Source organism: Equus quagga, chromosome 7 (genome assembly GCF_021613505.1).
Source record: "Equus quagga isolate Etosha38 chromosome 7, UCLA_HA_Equagga_1.0, whole genome shotgun sequence".
Taxonomy (NCBI): Eukaryota; Metazoa; Chordata; class Mammalia; order Perissodactyla; family Equidae; genus Equus; species Equus quagga.
The window spans coordinates 133,447,922-133,463,129 of record NC_060273.1 but is presented as its reverse complement, the minus strand read 5'-3'; the positions used below and the strand labels follow the sequence as shown (position 1 = coordinate 133,463,129).

Here is a 15,208-nt window from a genome sequence, read left to right as displayed (position 1 = left end):
TTTCCCGATACCCATTGCAGATGACGACCTCATCTCAGACTCCATGCGAACAGTGGGAGAGAGCTGCTTCTTTGGGAGGTGGCTCCTTCCATCGCCAAGTTCTTCTTTATCTTAAATCAAAACCACTCTATGTTTCACCCTGTAGACTTGGTTTTGCTTTTTTGGAGCGACATGGAAGCGGGTGGCAATTGGTAGACCAATTGTCACCCTCACTCACCTGGCTCCCTGCATCCCCGTTTCCACAGCTGGAACCACTCACCCTTCACTCACTGCGGGCAGCCAGGGACCCAGGTGAAAGCAGCCTTGACTTCCAACCCCCGTGCTTGCCCATCAACAGTATGCCAGGTGGTTCTACTTCACCTGAACACCCTAGTTCTAACGACGCAGGAGCGATGTCAGCTGACGCCTGTGTGCAGAGTCACCATTCTAAGCACTTTGCAAATGTGTTATGTGTGATTTAGTCCTGGAAACCACCCTATGAGGTAGGAACTATTTTTATCCCCATTTTACAGACGAGGAAATGGAGATCACACAGCTGGTTACCCACAGAGCTGGGCCTTAAACCCAGGCGTTCTGGCTCTCAAGACCACGTGCCTACTCACTAAACTTGAGCACGCACTAGAGTCGCAGAGGGCCTGTCCAAACATAGATTGCTGGGCGTTTCTAATGCAGGAGGCCTGGAGCGAGCCTGAGAATCTGCGCTTCTGACTGATGCCTAGTTGACGCTGGTGCTGCTGGTCTGAGACCCACATTCAGAGAACCGCAAGTTGGTGCTAACTGAATCCTTCTCCTGACCCCCATTATTGAGTGGCTTCCTTTGTTGCCTGCCTGGTACCCCAAGTCCTCAGGAACTGGACAGCTCCATCTCAGTACCAGAATATGGCTGGGTCCCCCTCTCTGCTCTCAGATGCCGCTGATGCCACTTGCTCTTCTGGACCTCTGCCTATTGTCATCACAAGACATTCTTGTTCTCCATCTACCTTCCTGGACTTCTAGATGCTAGAAACTTCCCCAATCATAGCCACTCTGTGGTCGATTTATCTGGTCTGTGGATTCTACTCTGTCCTGGCCCACTACTGACTGAGCTCTGGCCAGGACAGGTGTCATCTCTTAAGCCCTCCCTGACCTAGAACAATGAACCTAGCTCCCATGTTCTCAGGTGACATGGTCTTCAAATCTGTCTCTGTTCAGATGACCCTCTTCTGACCTCTCTCTAGGTCATCAATGCCCTGCTTAGTATCTGGAGTGCAGAACTAGAGACAGCGCTCCTATGGGATCCCACCATAATTCATTGGAACCATCACTTCCCTTCTCCCAGACTTTTATATCCTGTTAATACTGCTTGTGTTGCATTCATCTACCCATATTGACTTTGAGCCTGAGGCTTCCAAATATTTTTCAAATAAACTGTTCTCAGACCCAGCTTTCCTCCATTTTATGCTTATGTAAAAATTTTTTTACCTTGGCACAGGACTTTAGTTTTTCTTGTTAACTCATCTGGTTTGTTTTTGTATTGTTCCAGCCAATGGAATTTTTTCTTTTTAAAAAGTCTCTTTATTATTTTTTCTTATTATGAAAGGAATGCTTGTTCATTACCAAAAAAAGTCATAAAATATAAACAAAAAGAACATTAAAAACTTTATTATGCCGTCCACTGAGTTAATCATGAATACCTTGATGCATATCTTTCCAGAAGCTTAATAAACATCTCTCCAAATTATCCAAACATTTCTCTACCTAAATGACCCACAGAGATCACTTTTAGACTCGTTCTTATATCCAGTATATTTAGCATTCCTCCTAGCTCTCAGGCAACCACAAAGTGGCTTCTGTGTTTTTGTATAAATTGTTGAAAAAATACTTTGTAGGATGGGTAAGAATAGAATCCTCTAGCATAGCCCACGATGCTGCCCTGCAGACAGCTACTGATCATCATTCGACATTTATTGGACAGCAGCTTTCAACCAGTTAGAAACCCACGTGTTAGGACTCTCAGCCAGTCCAGCTTTCCATCTTATGCTGACGGACGGCTGGGGCGCTTCACCTGTGTCAGCTGTGATCGTCACTGCACAGCCCACAGATGTGATCCAAGTCTTGTTATGTCCAAATAACCAGCCTTCACATTAAACTATTTGTAGACTCAAAAACCCAGTATTATAGTAAATTCATCTGTCCATTTCCAATTTTCAGGCAGCTTTCCATTTTTCTTCGATTTTCCGGAAATCACCGAGAGTAATTGTACAATTACTGCAGTTAGCGCTCTCAGCACCTTGGGGTAGAATTCATCCAGGTCTGAAGAGTGAAGTCTGTTACAGAGCCTTGCTCTTCTCTTACTGTCTCGGCTCCTATCTTGGACTTCAGTGACCTCTTAGCCATATTTATTCCACACCTTCAGGTTTGAAGATCTTTCATTTTCATGGAGAAGATGGAAATAAAATAAGGGTTGTGAAGAAGTTCTATTTCTATCCTGTCACCCATCAGCCTTAGAGTGTCAGCCTCAGTGCACGGCCTGGCCATTTTTGCTCTGGTCACACGCAAGAAAAGCCCATTTTGATGCCTCTAGGTTTTCCTATGAGCTTTGATTCATTTTTTTTTTTCTTGGATTCAGCCTTTCAGCTACGATTTTTACTCTTTTACACCAATATTTGTTTTTCCCCTTAGTAATGGCCTGTGCTCTGATCTTGTGTGGGCATGTGTGTGTGGGCGTGTGTGTGTGCGGTGTTTTACAATATGATTTCACTGAAGTGACCCTTTAGCCACTCATTTGCCTCCTCCCATTCCTCTCTCTTTTCCTTCACACTGAGATCATTTCTAAAAATCACATTTTCTGATACATTTTCTGGTAGAGTCTTACGCCGCTTCCCCCTTTATAGGATCTAGCTGTATCAGCAAAACCATCTATTCTCTGAGTTTTGGAAATATCAGATGGCTGCCTCATTTATGCCCTCTGTTTTCCTCTGGGCTGTCGCGGGATGATATGGAGTGTTGTGGTCAACAAAGAATGTAGAGATGTCGTGTTCCACATGGTTATTAGGTTAGTAGCAGCAGAAACAGACTGTGGCTAAATTAAACAAAAATGGAATTTGCTGGGAGGGTTATCAGGAAGCTCACAGACTGATGAGAGGAGTTGGCTCCAGGCTCTGAGCAGACAGAGCCAGGCTGGCTCCAGGGCTCACTGGGCGGGAATTATCCTGTCCCCATGTCAATCTATGTAAGATTAAGAGTCCTAGGAGAGGCAGTGTGTCCGAGTGGCCTGCCTAAGTCTGACCCCCATCCTTCAGCTAGGGAAGGCAAGAAACCTGGATTTACAGGCCCAACAAAACTGCATGCAACGGAGGGGAGAGAATCACTCCAGAAGGGATCGGGGTGCAATTACCCATAATGGGGTGACTATATGACGGAATGCTGAAGAAAAACCAATGTCCACTAGCTACTGTCTCCCAAGGTTCCCCTCGCTCCAACTTTACCAATAAGATTACCTTTATGTCCTCAGAATTAAGCACTGGTCAGCATTGCCTTTATGGATCCATCTTCTTCTGAAGAAAGACATTGTTAGCAGGGGGTTAGGAATTTATGAGATGCTCTGTTTCTGGCAGGTGAGCTTTCCCACAGGTGTCTGAACAGTGGAAGTCTCAGGAATACTAGGAACCTCTGTGCAAAATTTAACAAGACCACTCAGATTCTACTTACCTTGTGGTCCCAAATCTTTCAGAAAGGAGTGTCAACAAACACACGCGTTTACTTGGTATTAAAATATTGAATTACTTTAATAATTGTAGTTTGGGCTTATTATATAGACATTGGGAATCATAAATGTTGTTCCTGAATCTTTCCCATCATTTTCTCCTGAAAATTATCAATTGCTTGCTCAACAACAACAATAACTCCTTCCATGTGGGCGCTGGCTATGGACCTTCTCATACTCTGTTCTGTCTTTCTTTCATACCTGGTAACCTTCACAATATTTGATGTTACAGTTTTTCTTAAACTTTTTCTCCCTCTCCATCATTTAGAGAATATCATTTATCCTTATCCTATTAAATGTGTTCTTCCAAGCCTTCGTAAGTAGCCCTTGGCTTTTGCCAGGAGCTTATGGCAGCCATGTAGCCAGCTGCTCATTTCTCATAAACATCTTCCTCTAAAGACAGAAAAAAAATAAGTGTGATGCCTAGTTCTTCAATTTCCTATCTAGAATCAGAGATATGTAAGTTTCTTCTAATTTTACCATTTGTTCCCATGTGGTAGTTGACTCAAGGCAGGCTCTGCTTTTCAAACATCTCCAAAAAGATACCTCAGTTCCAAATTGACCAGGACAGGTTAGCTACAGTCCTCTCCTTATCTCTCACTACGAGAAGCTCCACAAAACACACCTTCCACCTGGAAAATCATTGAGCACATGGATATTGGAGGAGTAAGAGCAACCCTCCTAGAATCACTGATTCAAAGACAAAAGTCTCAGGAGGGGGTGACAGCAGTTGGCAGGATGAGATTAAGGGAGCTACGTGCTAATAGAAAAGAACAAGATTCCTTGGTAAGTTTTTCTGTAAATGAGTTTTCTCATGTCATCCTGGACGTCACCCCAGCCTAACAAATCAGAAGGACAGTAGAATGGGGAGACCATTGTTTAAAACCTGCTGACCTGCAGGGACCGTATTTGAAACGGAAGCAGGACACACGCATAGCACATAGCAAATGTTGTTCGCAGGTGTCAGCAACCCCAGAAAGGCTTGGACTTTGTTAGAGAACTTGGTGATTTGAGAAACCACAACTGCCAAGCTCATCTCAAGATGAGCAGAGAGCTCAATCAGGAGTTTACGTTGGACTCCGTCATCGGGATGCCCTTTCAGTTTCAGAGACATGCTAATCTGGAAATTTGAAACTTGCCCATGACTCAGTTTTCCTTTCCTTTCTACCGTCTTTAATGAAGTCACAAGATCTGACAATGGCCCAGCAAACAGCCACGGATGGCTCCCAGGCTCTGGCACTTACTGGGCGAAGCGGTTGTCTGGGTACTTGGAAGTGCAGGAAGCCGAGGCTGAAACAGCATCCGTCTAAGAGTAAAAGGGGGGAAGCCAAGTCCATGGTCCAGGGATTCAAGAACAACACAAGAAGAGAGGAGAAAAGGCAGGAAAAGGGAAGGCCATTCAGCCCTGAGTGGGGCTGGGAGACCGGAGTTCTCTCTGGTGTACAACTGACTCCCTGGGGCCTGGGTAGGGCTGCCTGTTTAAAGGCGCCGGGCAGATGGAACAAGAACCACTGTTTTCAAAGAAAGAAACATCCTTCGTTCTCTTAACGTGGCAGCAAAGTAAAAATCAAGAGGCTTTCTCCTAGGATGCCAGTCAGCAGCTCCCCTTTGTGAGTAGAAGCTGAAAAATCAAAGGGTTGGTTTGTGGGACAGTGTACCCAAAGCTGTAGCTGCTCCTGAACACCTATGCGGGACAGCCTCCGGGAAGACAGTGCTGTTGGGAGAAGAGGCCAGGGGCTCAACAGAAGCTGGATTTAGTTAGGGTACATGTTTATATGGGCGGCAGCTCTAAGGTTGGTGGAGATGGGCGCTGATGGCTATGGAGAGACCTCAGACCACCTCCTGGCACGGTTCCCTCTCACAACCGAATTTGTTTATTCCACCGATGATTCAAGGCGTAAAAGATGCAGAGAAGAACTGTGGGAAAGATATTTTAGGAAAGCCGTGATGGTGGTGGAAGACAAGACACACAGAGATACCGCTGGACCCCAATAATTTAACATCTACGATCCTTGCAGGGGAATACAGTTCAGACTTCAAGCCTATATTTCCATTTTTATCCATGCAAATAGGAAAACAGTAGTGAAGGGGAAAGATACAGTAGGAATGAGATTCTTTAGTTTTATCAAGGAAAAGGGAGAGAAAGCATTCATCGCTGTCCAATCTAACGGGGACATTGAGTAAATAATGACGAGCATATATTCTCTACGACTGGGGTAGACACAACACAAGAAAACAGACTGTAGCCACAGCCAGAGGGGACACGGGTGTGGGTACCAGAATTCTCTTAGGAGGCCTGTAGAACAGGGATGGTCTTGTTCCAATACGGCCGTGCAGCCCCAAACCTCACCGTGTTCCCACTGCCTTGGGCACAGCCGGCGCAGCCGGTCACCTTGACCTAACACACCCACACTGCAGTCTGGCCTGGTGTGGAGGAGACAGACCAGCCGACAGCTTGACCGCAACCTCGAGAAAGACCACAAGCTGGAACAAACCGGATCTGCCGTTGCTGAATTGCTGACCTACAGGATAGTAAGGCTTATCCTTGTTGTAAGCTGCTAAGTTTGGGCTGATCCGTTACACAGCAATCAATAACCCACACAACCACCCACAGAGCAGAAGGGGAGGAATGGTTTGGGCAAGGGAGCAGTTGAGCCACGAGAACTCTGCTGACCCTGGGAGAGCTTCTGGAGCTGGGACGACTCTCTGGTCACAGTTAACTCTTTATTTAAACTATAGCAATTTAAATTTTTGGCCCTACTGATCATCCCATATCAGTAGTATACAAATGGCTTCCTTATTTTTTTCCACAGCTATACAGTACTCTGCTGAGTGGAGGAAGGTGTCATTATTTACGCAATCTCCTGTTGAGGGACATTTAGATGATCGTGATGTCTCCAAACATGCTTCAGGGCACCTGGGTGTGTGATCCTGCTGTGCCCCAGGGCAGGGAAGCACGGAGCAAAGGCCCGGAACTGGCCCTGCTGACGCCAGCCTTCCCGCTCCTGGGCTAGCTCTGCTGGAGGAGACACCTGCTCCTCAGGCTTCATGCGCCGCCCCCTCGGGGCTCCCACCCACGTGCTGGGACCTCCCCCTGCTGGGAACTGCCTGGAGACCCCCCTGCACGCGTCACACAGGGGCACTTCGTGTGAGCTCACAGAAAATGCCTCAACAGCTTATGGTGAGTCACATAAAGACATTCAAAGAGAACGGTCTCCACAAGTCCCCCACTGTGTCCTGCACAGACTTCCAGGCCAGAGGGAAGTTCTCAAGCACCTAGCATGGTAAGACGCTGTGAGGGGCTAAAAGAAATGATAGGACACTTGGTCCTTACTCTCCAGGAGCTGGAAGTCAAGTCCCACAGTTGGGACCTAGAAGAGGTGAATCCAGTCAGCTGGCTCTTCTCCCTCGCTGATAGAGCTCCAGTTCCAGGGGAGACACTGCCCGAAGGTCACTGAGGACACCGTCACACTCTGGTGGTCTCCTTCCGCTCCCTCCTCCCTCTCTGTCTCTCTCTCTCTCTCTCTCTCTCTCTCTCTCGCTCACACACACACACATTTTGTGATAAAGTAAAATTACACCATTATGAACAGAAGACTCTGGCTGAATGACCTGGGTTTCATTATCTCCATGTAATTCTTTAATCTGGAGTGAGTGTTTTCGTTTGTTTTGATACAATGCACACATGTATTTCCATACATCTAGTATTTCAGTGGTTTTCAAACTATTTTGACCGTAACCAACAATAAGAAAAATATTTACCTTACAATCCATCCAACCATCCATCCATCTATATACATCTAAAAAAAAGTATTGCCAGAAGCCTTTAGCCTTATTAGGCATAACCCTCTTGAATATTTTCTATTCTATTTCATTTTATAAAAATGCTGGTCTTGGGGCTGGCCTGCTGGCATAGCGGTTAAGTCTGCATGCTCTGCTTCAATGGGCTGGGGTTCGCTGGTCCGGATCCTGGGTGTGGACATACGCACCGCTCATCAAGCCGTGCTGTGACAGGCATCTCCCATATACAAAATAGAGGAAGATGGGCACGAACGTTAGTTCAGGGTCAATCTTCCTCAGCAAAAAGAGGAGGATTGGCAGCAGATATTACTCAGGGCTACTACTGGTGATTGGCATCTGAAGTGGGGGTGGGGGCAGTCTTGTGGACCTGAGCCCCTAACCTGTGGGATCTGATGCTGACTCCAGTAGACAGTGTCAGCATTGAGTTGAATTGTAGGACATCCACCTGGTGTCAAGAGAATTGTAGGAAAATCCCCACATCTGGTGTCTGAAGTGTCATGAGTGGGGTAGTCGTGGGAAAGTAAAGGAGAAACCCAGGAGGAGGCTGCTACTGAGAAACCCGCATTCTAGTGTTGACTCGACACGTTTGCCAGGGGAGGGGATTGAGGGGTGGGTCTCAGATGAATCCTCCCGTCTCTTCCGACAAATGTAAGTTCTTGGACATTTCCCAGCTTCCCAGTGAGCAAACCCAAACGGGTGAGGGCTTCGAACATTTTCAGTCCAGTATAAACGTAAGACTTGACTCTCCAGAATCCTTCTTAAACCATGTGCCTTATGAGAGAAATGTTACCCTTCGCTGCTTAGATAATAGAAAGAAACCACTGGAGGGCACGACCCGTGTCGCAGGGTTCTTAGAATACGCAGCACTCAAGACCTTCTGCGAGGTTACCTGGTAAAGCCCGGAAGAGGAACTTCCAGTGCCAGGGAGACACTTAAAATTTGGGGGAGGCATCTGGGTTGGCAACCTCGGCTAGTACCACTGAAAGCATTTGGGTGTTGTTTGAATAGCTGTTAATATCGTCCATAGCTAATTTACATGAGTAGGAGTCTAGAATCACGGCCTCAGCAGGAACTGAATTATTCTGCTTACAGTTTGGGAACTTCCTATGTAACTGATGTGTTGTTGCTTATTAGGGAGTCATATTAACGACCTTAAGGTCATCTGGGACAGTGACCATGTCTGTGTCTCCAGCGCTCCCAGCACAGGGCCTGTCTCAGAGCACGTGCTCAACAAACAGTCCTTGAATCAGTAGATGAAGTTGTGGATTCCTCGTTTTTATTGCAAAGAGGAAAATAATGGCTGGCAAATACCACAGACAAATTTTTAACTTTGAGAGTAAGCATTGAGGTTTTGAGGAATGAACAGTACTCCACAGTTTTAGAAGGTCAGTCCAGGCTCTGATCACAAATCAACTTGTGTCAGGGCTAAGTCAACCACATTGGCTTTTTATCTACAGACAAACCAACAAACGTCTCATAGAGGTTTAGTGGGTTTTTGTTTGTTTGTTTGGAAGTTTTTACAGTTTACCATTTGCAACCTTGGACAAAGAGATAGACAGTTCCTGGCGGCGTGAATCCTGGTCGGACATACGCTTTGCCACCTGCATGAGCACGCGTGTTGCCATCGCCCACCCACCCACACGGAAGACACAGGGCTCGCCTACCATTCACAGACAAGTCCCAGGAAAGAGTAAGATCAGAGGCCAAGAGAAGAAAACAGACAGCGTAAACAGAATAAAACAATTGGAGTAAAGACTTCCATTTAAAATCAAGCAGAGTCCTTGTCCTTTGAAGGGTAGGAGGCACAAAACACCAGCAAGACGGTAGGAATAAACCCACGCAGATCCCCGGGGCATCCAGTTTCCATTCACAAGGAAAAAGCTCTGGTCCATCTTTTATTTTCTCTTTTGATATTCATGAGAAAAAAAACAGGGGGATTATAAAACTAAATATGGATCTCAGCATTAACAGTAAAGAAATTTAAATGTTTTATCTTGAAAATTACAATCACAATGAGATAACACTTCACACGCATGAGGATGGCTATTGTCCAAGAAATGGGAAATTGAAAGCGTTGGTGAGGATATGGAGAAATTGGAACCTCAGTGCATTGCTGATGGGAATGCAAAATGTGGAAAACAGTTTGGCAGTTCCTCCAAAAGTTAAACCTAATATCACCATAAGACCTAGCAATTCCACTTTTAGGTATACACCCAAAAGAATTGAAAACAGGGACTCAAACAGATATTTCTACAGCCATGTTCACAGCAGCATTATTCACAATAGCCAAAAGGTGGAAACAACCCAAGTAACTGTTCATTACAAGACAGATGAGTGGATAAACAAAATGTGGTGTAGACATACGATGGAATATCACTCAGTCGTAAAAAGGAAGGAAGTACTGATACACCTTACAGCACGGAAGAACTTTGAAAACATTATGCTGAGTACAGTAAGCCAGACACACAAACAGCACGATTCCACTTCCATGAAGTTATCCAGGGCAGTCAAACTCACGGGGACAGAGAGTACAACGTAGGTTACTGGGGGCTGGGGAAGGGGAGGGCAGGGAGCTGGTGTCTAGTGGGTGCAGAGTTTCTATTTGGGACAGTGAAAAATCTGTGGAAATGGATAGTGGTGATGGTTATACAACATTCTGAATGTACTTAATGCTGCTGAATTGCATACTTAAAAATGATTAAAATGGTCATTTTATGTTACGTATATTTTACCACAATAAAAAAAGAATATATTGCAAAACCTGTGAACGTGCCAATTACATTCACAATGTGTACAAATATCACCACCAGCCTCTCCCCCAGAACAGATCTTCCTTAGCGCAGAGTCAGGGGAAATGCGATCTGCCCGTGTTCACCCGCTGCTCAGCTGGTGGGCTCAGCTGGCCCGGAATAGCTTTGCTACACCAGGAACTGCGGGAGATGGGAGCTGCCACTTGGTTTCCAAACCCAGTGGACTAGCTCTTCCACCACACAGGGCTGTGGGGGAAGCCGGGGCTGTGTTCACCAGCTGCCCACTCACTCAGCTCCTCTTTACTGAGCGGGGGTTTAGGGTGGAGGAACTGGTTCCGCTGCCTGGCTGCCCACCCAGAAGAGGTCATCTGCACGGAGCTGCCACTTGGCTGTCGTGCCCACTGGAATGATCTTCCCCAACGTGGATCTGGGTAGGTGGGATGGATACAACCACACCTTCCACTGTTCCTAAGGAGTTTATATAGATTTTGTTGAATAACTATTTCTTAAATTGTTGTAAGCCCTTTGGTCAGTCTCTGGAGATTTCGAATGATTGTCTTTGCCGATTTTTACCAGTTTAGTAGATGTCTCTCTGGGGGTGAGAGTTCACTGGAATCCTCACACCACTGTTCTGGACACCCCCTCCTTCTTCGCAGGGTCTTAATGCACCTTAATGGGAAGATGCATATTTTTGAAGAGCAGCATTTTGTACGGGTCCCCTTGAAGGATCTTCCTGGTAAGTTAGTGTATCAATCTTATGCCCTCTCACAGTATCACCAGGAAAAGAGGGGAGAGTGGCCGCAGCCAGTCTCAGGTCTGTGTAAAAACTTGCTGGAGATGGTGCAGTGGTGGCCAAGCCCTTTGCTCGGGGATCGAGCAGTCTGAATAAGGTGAAGCATGCGATCAGAGGAACCTGAGATCAAAGGCGTCTCCACAGGAGGGTAAGTGGATTAACAGCGGGGAGGGCACAGAGCTTTGGAAAGACAAGCCCTTTGAAATCCACAAAGTCACCTGTGTCTTCAGGTCGGGGCTTCGAGTGACTTCTAGGGGATTAGAGCCGTCGGCAGAGCTAGCTCACAGAGAAGCACCATGCCACTCAACGAACGTTTATCGAATGTCCCCTGGGAGGTGGACACTGGCATTAACTGTTTCTAAGACCCTGCATAACCCTCCTTTGATGTTTGCTTTTTCTTCCTGTAAAGACTTTGCTGTTGCTGGGGATTTCATATTTCTTTTATTTTCAATTGGTTTTTAAAGAGTGAGAAGCGGCGACTGACTTGATGTTGTACGGACAGAGTCTGCGAAACTCGAGCTGAGGACTTTCAAAGTTATTCTGACTCGCATAACCTGCCCTCTGAGTGAGCTGTTTTCTTCTCTAGACTTGCCGAAGGTGGGGCAGGAAGCCGTCCTTCAACAGTGACAAACAACACCGCTATCGTCTCTGCAAACCCAGAATGATTAATAGGTTTACCTCATTCATCCCCTCATCTGACACAGGTTAGAGACCAGTTTCATTATTACTACTTTCTAGAAGAAACTAAACTATTTGCCAGCGTGCTTAGTATGATGAATTGCTAAACTGAAAGAAGTAATTCATAATCCTTTGCGATGTCTCTTAATGTCTCTCTCGATTTTCCCTCCAAAGATCATTTGCTTATTAAGATCTGCCCTGGGAAAAGCTCGCAGTGCCTATTTCAAATGTCAGCTTAAGATGACTGTTCAGTTGTGATCCAGAATTTTAACGGCCCCTGCACGTTGCCTCTCATCTCTGCCTTGTCCTTGAGCTCACCCTCCCTGCCCACGTGCATTCTGAACAGCAAGGATTTCTGGCTGGACTTGTTGTTTGGGTCAAGTTCAGAGAGTGTTCTTGGTTTCTTTCATCATCTAATAAAGACGAGGGCGGAGGTCGGGGGAAGCACGTCTTAGAGATGAAGGGCAAATTGAGATCTTTGGTTCAAAGACTGTGGCTCCATCACTTTCTCTGACTTAGAAATCGTATTCATCCCGCGCTTCCTACTGCAAATCACTCTGGTGCGACGTAACAATGCAGCAGATACACCAGGACTTTTCCCACATCACACTACAAACACAGCCACCCTCTCTGGGGAACCTAAGAGAAACTTTTGGGCTTCCACTTCCCCTCCATTTGTTTGAAGGATCAAGAGAACACAGTTCCATTTTCAACAAAAATTAAAAAGGAAAATCATGAAAAGAGCCAACCTCCTTTTTTTTCCTCTCTTAATATATTGTTGCATCCAGAGAAGAGGAAACAGTGAGCGCCACTGATACTGGGTCCCCAGAGATCCCATAAGGGTCACTCCCCAGCTGTCACATGAGCGTGCTCTTCCTCCACTTGCAGAGCAGATTCGTAATGGGACTGGAAGTTACTCTTGGCTCAGCTCTGCGGCGTAAAGAAATGAAAAGCCACAATGCTTCAGGGACCTGAGCTGTGCCCACACCTGGGGTTTCACAGGCAGGACAGTTTTCAGCTTTAAGGCTTTGGAGGTTTGGAGAAAGGAGATTTGAAAAACTGAGAGCGGTGTTCCTGCTGTCCTCCGTAGGCCTGCTAAGAGCTGTGAGCTCCAAAGGGCGGGGGCGAACTCCTTCCACACGTTTTTGTTTTTATTTCTTCTTGAGGAGCTGTCTAGGGGGCCATAGGCCAATTCACTTGAGGACTCAACATGTGACAGCATGTCGTTTCTTCTGCACTGTTGCAAAATGACATGTGCCCTGAATAAAATTTTCCAGATTACTGGACTGTCCCCCTTTGTGAACCGAATAGCTTAAAATGAAAATGTAGTTGGAGTGCACGTAGTGAATAAGTGTGGCAGAGACGATTAACTGCTCTTTGAGCATGCGACGTCATTATCATGAACATGGATTATTTTCCCGGCTGGATGGAGACGTCCTCAGGGTCTACGGAGATGAAAAGGACTCTTTGCAGCCTCACCTTATGGTCTCGAAGTCCTGGCCTCCTTCCATTGGTTTTCTGATTTCTAACTCTGCGCTCACTTGTCTTCAGTATGCCATTTCTTCCCAGGATCTGTGTCTGAGAAGGTTCATTGTCTTTTCAGTCTCGACTACTTACTTCTTCACCAAGTATCACTCAGAACAAAACTGAGAGAAGCCAGATGGACTTAATTCCACATACATTACTTGGTCAATATGCTCTCTTGCCAGCTGAGTAAGGAGCAGGAGTTTTATGATAGCTGTAAAAATCTAATTTATCCCTTCTGTCATTATGTGAGGAGGTGGACTTCATGGCTCCTCATTTATTTTGTACTTAGAAAAATATGCATTTATCTTATTATTAAAATTTGCCTTCGGTAGAACAAGTTGGTTGGACCTCCAAAACAGAATGTGACCCATCCATTTCTAACTTGTTTGCTGCCTCCTTAATCCAGGCCAATATCATCTCTCACAGACTATTGAAACTGCCTCTTAATGGTCTCCCAGCATCATCCTGGGTTCCTTCCAACCCCTCCTCCACACTCAAGTCAGAACGAGCTTTAGAAAGTGTGAATCTCTTGTTCCACCCATGCTCAGTGGCCTTCCACGTCAGCCACACCTTGCACCACTCCCTCTCCTGCGGCGTTCTGCCGAGTTGTTTTCTCTCCTTGGCCACACTCCCATGGACATCTCTGCCCAGTGTGGCACAACTCTGATGGGCAAACCTTGCCCCCTCAGCTGCCCGTCACGTTGGGTGAGGCGTGGTCAGGCCTGCATCACAGTTCTGCACCAATCTTCCTTCATCCCCCTTCTCTTCGCTGGCACTAATCCCTAATAAACACCTCACACCTGAATCTGTCTCAGCACCTCCTTCCAGAGAACCCAACCCGCTACAGCCTATACGCTTTGAAGGCACGGGAGGAACTTGCCAGCCAGGTCACTGGAGCAAGTTAGTTCACTCTCCTGAACTCCACTTCCTTGTCAGTGAACAGAGATGAGATTTGCTTCTCAGGGCTGTGTGAGGCTTGACTGGGATCAAGTGTGTACATCGCCTGGCACAGAGCTTGGCATGTAGCAGTGTATCATGTTTAAAAAGAAGCCCCCACAGAAATGGACAATTTCCCACACGGACAGTTTTGTGAGTTCTCTGTTGAGGATAGAGAGCTGAGTGTTCAGTTTTCTGGCCACTTTGTTGATGATAATAACGGCTAATTCGTACACAGCATCAACTGTGAGCCAGGCGCATAGGCGTCTTGCATATATTAACTCATTTAACCCACAAACCAATCTGGTGAGGGAGGTACTACTCCTGGTCCCATTTTACAGATGAGGAAACTGAGGCACAGAGAGGTTCACAAACTGGTTTCAGATCCCAAAGATTGGATTTGGGAGAGCTGGACTTTGAATCCAGGACTCTGGCTCCAGGCTCTGTGCTCTTGCCCGTGGAGCACACTGCCTCTTGGTGGAACTTTATTCCACGAAGAAGTTGATGCAGAGAAAGGCAGTCCTGCCTCTAACCTCCCACTTCCCCGGGATGCCCTCCCAGAATGAATTTTTCTGAACAGGAAAGAAGAGGATGAGGAAGCTGTCACCTGCCTGGAGGTGGGCTGAGGTCACCAATCCTTTCTGAAGCCTTGAGGGAGGGCCACTCCAACACCTGTGTCTCTCTGCGGCCGAGGCCCAGCTGACGGGAACCACCCGCAGAGGGCGGGAGGGCAGAGTGAGACATGACAAGGGCAGCTGCCTCGCAAAATGCCAGGTGTTTGCAAATAATTAACTCAGCTTTTTCAACGTGTCTTTATTTGCTTAAATTAACAAAATATAGGTTACATGCTCTTTTCAGGTAAACAGGTTTTTCACAGAAGCAGAAAGCAATATTCACAACTTGGGTTGCTACACACTTGGAGTTTTAGTTTTTAAATAGCAAGCCAGAATTCTGTACAAAATCAACATTTGGTGTCAC

At 46.3% G+C, this 15,208-nt stretch overlaps 1 long non-coding RNA gene across 3 annotated transcripts; it reads left to right on the top strand.

The window, feature by feature from the left end:
- Window positions 1-10,201: 10,201 nt before the first annotated feature.
- Window positions 10,202-14,099, top strand: LOC124242920 (uncharacterized). 3 transcript variants are annotated; one of them, XR_006889547.1, is made up of 4 exons: window positions 10,202-10,727; window positions 11,068-11,237; window positions 11,554-11,793; window positions 11,942-14,099. It is a non-coding gene; the product is annotated as an uncharacterized LOC124242920 (long non-coding RNA). The 3 variants fall into 3 exon arrangements; XR_006889548.1 differs by lacking the exons at window positions 10,202-10,727; window positions 11,068-11,237 and adding an exon at window positions 10,952-11,032; XR_006889546.1 differs by lacking the exon at window positions 10,202-10,727 and having other exon boundaries at window positions 10,961-11,237.
- Window positions 14,100-15,208: the final 1,109 nt, after the last annotated feature.